Source organism: Hyaena hyaena, unplaced genomic scaffold (genome assembly GCF_003009895.1).
Source record: "Hyaena hyaena isolate Hyena2069 unplaced genomic scaffold, ASM300989v1 scaffold_109, whole genome shotgun sequence".
In the NCBI taxonomy this organism is placed as follows: domain Eukaryota; kingdom Metazoa; phylum Chordata; class Mammalia; order Carnivora; family Hyaenidae; genus Hyaena; species Hyaena hyaena.
This window is the reverse complement of record NW_024080740.1, coordinates 1,080,339-1,084,451: the sequence shown is the minus strand read 5'-3', so window position 1 is coordinate 1,084,451 and position 4,113 is coordinate 1,080,339. Positions and strand designations below refer to the sequence as shown.

Here is a 4,113-nt window from a genome sequence, read left to right as displayed (position 1 = left end):
GATGGGTTAAATCAGTGATGGGGATCCCTTGTTGTGATGGGTACAAGGTGATATATGGGACTGATGTATGAGACTACTATATTGTACACCTGAAAGTAATATAGTGCTGTTTGGCAACTAATTAGAGTTTAAAATACTTAAAGTAAGGGGCACCTGGCATGCTCAGATGGAAGAGCATGTGAATCTTGATCTCACGGCTCTAATTTGAGCCCCACACTGAGTGTAGAGATTGCTTAAATAAACTTAAAAGAAACCTGGAGTAAAAAAAAAAATAGTGCTCACTTCAGCAGCACATATACAAAAATTGGAATGATACAGAGATTAACAAGGTCCCTGTGAAAAGATGACATGCAAATTTGTGAAGCATTCCATATTTTTACATAAATAAGTAAATAAATAAATATTGAAAAATAAATAAAATAAAATAACACAAGTATGTATATCATAATCCTAATTTCAGTCCTGAATATGCAAGACTAATTAAGAGGAAAATATCTAAGTATTAATAATAACTGATTGGCATTTTTAATGGTCCCAGAATAAAGTATCTTGTAATAACAGCATTCTCATGTTATTTTTCCTTTGTGAGTACCCTTAGCTGGCAGATTATTTGCAGGGACTCCACTCAGTAAAAAGATAGTAATTGCTTTAATCAGTTAACCACATTAATGCCCTCTAAATTTTAAATAAAATATATAGGGTTAAGTAACCAGTCATCACTGAAGAGAGCAAGGCATAGATGTACAGAGAGAACAAGAGACACCATAAGGAGGAGATTGGAAGCAGCAGGAGTTAGTCCCTAAAACTGCTTCAGAAGCTCACGTTTAATGAGATCTAAGTATGTGCCAAGCTTTAGTTAAACACTTTACCTGCATCATTTTATTTAATTCTTACAGCCATATGTGATAGTCTATCATTGTCCCTATTTTTCATATAAAGATACTAAGGTTTAGAGATGCGAAGTGAAAAAAACACCATCAAGGTCTGCCATCAAGATTGCAAAACCTGTGCTGTGCCAGCTAAGAACACAGCCAGAAAGAGCCTCTGGCTAAAGCTCTTAGCATCATTTTCTCCTGGTCCCAAAGAAGTGAAGTTTTCTAGAGCAAGCAAGCCTTCTTTGAATTAGGGTTGATTCTACCTATTATGGAACTGAGAAGAATACTGGTAAGTGAAGGAAAACAATTCTTAATGAAACTCATATTTGGCTTTCTGGACATCAGAATGGAAAACTGAATACAAATATTCTGTGGCACTACTCCAACACCTTCAAAAGCACTAATTATTTCCTTCTTCCTTCAAGATCACCATTGTCCAATGAGTAAGATAACTAATAGTCATTAGAAGCAGCTTGTACATATTGAGAGAGTACAAAGTAAGGCAAAGGTAGAAGTCTAGGAGCCACTTTGAGCTTACTGATCCTCCAGAAAGATACTGGGACTCCCAAAAAACATGACTCCTTCAAGAAGAAAAAATGGACAGGAGATAGTGTATTTCTCATTGCTCCTTATCTTCCCCTTTATGATCACTTAATTCCTTGGTCACACCGGCATTGATGGTGAACTCTTTCCCAGAGGTTTCTGGTGCTTATATTATTACCTCCTGGGCATCTACTAAAAGTCATTTATTGTTAAACACATAAAGATCTCTTTGTCAATCTCAAACATCTGTGTGTGTGTGTGTGTGTGTGTGTGTGTGTGTCCGCGTGCGCGCGCATGTGTTCTCCACTTGGTATATACACATCAGAGAATTTCACAAAACACCCAGTTTATAGTTCATTTTCCCACTCAAGTCATTAGTGACCCCACCAGCATGACGGGAGGGGTCTTTCTGGTTCTTTATCAATATGACAAGAGGCGCATTTGCTTGTATTGGTATCTTTACTTTGAAGTGAACTGAAACCCCACCGCTTTTATTTTGTTGGTAAAAATCCTTAAGAACCCTCCTATCTTTGACCCCATATGGAGTCCTATAATCTAGTCTCACTTGGGGCACCAGAACCTTTTAGGCCATCACTACTGAAATTGGTACTGGAAAGGAAAATAATATCTCTCAGAAAAGTCAGAGAAACTAACAGGAAATTGTATGAGGAGAATATTAGAAAGAAAAAAGCTGGGAGGGATTTGCGTGTTTTGTTTTTAGTCTGGCATTTAAAGTTAACTCTTTGTTGTTATAATACTCTTTTGCTTTGCTTTGAATCACACATTTTTGTGAATCAGCTTTAGGACTAAAGCATTGTAAAGCATTGAGAAAATAATTGTTTTTCAAAAGAGTTTCTTGGAGCTCTTATTTCCTGTATACAGCATACCATCCAAGAGGATTTTACATCAATGGCTGGGAAAGATAAAATGATATTGTTAGACTTTACATATAAAACAGCAATGAGGCTAATAGCAGTTACTAATACCAACTGGGAATAAAATGGTTCCAGTTTTTAATATATTGTACAGATACCCTTTACTTATTTCTGAGTAAATTCCATATACATTTCCTAATTTATATAATAGTTAAAGATAAATGATCAGAAATCAAGAGGAAATAGAATAAAAATGATTTTCCCAGGAAGAGTGCTACAGTTAATTTCCAGTTTGACTTTGAGCTTTTGAGACTCAGAGAAAAATAAGGGAAAGAAAGGTTATAACATTCTGATCATCAAATTACCAAGAGAGGCGCACCTGGGTGGCTCAGTCAGTTAAGCATCCGACTTCGGCTCAGGTCATGATCTCACAGTTCATGGGTTCGAGCCCCACATTGGGTTCTGTGTTGACAGCTGAGAGCCTAGAACCTGCTTCAGATTCTGTGTCTCCCTCACTCTCTGCCCCTTCCCCTGCTCATACTCATCTCTCTCTCAAAAATAAGCATTAAAAAAATTGTAATAAGAAAATTATCAAGAGAAACAAATGTTTTTTCTAGCAATAAATGCTAATAGAAATGGTCACTCTAATTGTTATATGAGGGCCATTTGAAAGTTCTTTATTTAACTTTCAATAACTTCATTCGAAATTTTGATACAGAAATAAAGCTTAAAGAAATAGAGGAAGGAAGAATTAACCTATCTATATCATATATATATTTTGTAAATTGAGTTTTAATAGGTACTAGAGAAAATGTATTCAAAGTTTTAACTTCCCAACAAAGACCTGAGGTGGCAAAATACATTTTGATCTGAAACCAATGAGCCTATAAATGTGCCCAAATATAGCCATTCCAACCCATATAGAGGTTGCCTTCAGAGATATCTATGCATAGGGTCAAACATCTCTCTGTCTCTGGATTTAATACAGAACACAGAAACCACTCTAGGTATTTCCAGAGTATCCAGCAAGGGATTTAATACCGGAAACCAGGTATTACACAATAATTGGAAGGATTAGAAAAACCTAAGTCACAGGTCTTTTGGTTTTAAGGTCAGCTATGAACCAGATTTTAGCCTATTACTGCTTCTACTAATGCATCTGCTGACACAAACTTGGCTTGCTCCCAATAATGAAGCTGCTGACTAGACAGGAAAACGGAGAGTCCAGAGCTTGGCTGTCAGCTGTCACTGCTGCAAAAAGATAGCCTTTAATTTTCTTTTACTTTTAAAATTTCTTTAAATTGCATACCATAATACATCCATAATCCTAGCTGCAAAGGAATCTGAGAATTGCAAATTTTATCCTTCCAGCCCTTCCAGATATAAATGGATGGCAAAAGTATATTCCCACAAAGAACTTTTATTCTGCCATTTATAGGTCTTCACCTGAGGTCTTCAGGTTCTGTGCCATAGAACTTGGAAGATATTATTTTGTCCATAAAACATTAAGTGCTATATACTACCCTTCTTCAGTACCTGAATCAATCCTCACAGCAGTTAAAAGCACTTCCTTATTCTCCTTCTCAACTGGGAATGAGAAAGATGGACCACAGTGGGTAAGGATGGGTCAGGGCAGGTCAGAATGAATCAAGGTTGATCCGTGGGAACCCATGTGGTTCCTGAACTGACTTTGTATCTCTTTTATTTTTAACTTTATTTGTTTGTTTGTTTGTTTGTTTGTTTTGAGAGGGAGAGACAAGCACATGAAAGTAAGGGAGGGACAAAGATAGAGGGAGAGAGAATCCAAAGCAGGCTGCATG

General features: G+C 36.6%; 1 non-coding gene across 1 annotated transcript; it reads left to right on the top strand.

The window, feature by feature from the left end:
* Positions 1–274: 274 nt before the first annotated feature.
* Positions 275–378, top strand: LOC120234445. Its single transcript, XR_005529098.1, has one exon. It is a non-coding gene; the product is annotated as a U6 spliceosomal RNA (small nuclear RNA).
* Positions 379–4,113: the final 3,735 nt, after the last annotated feature.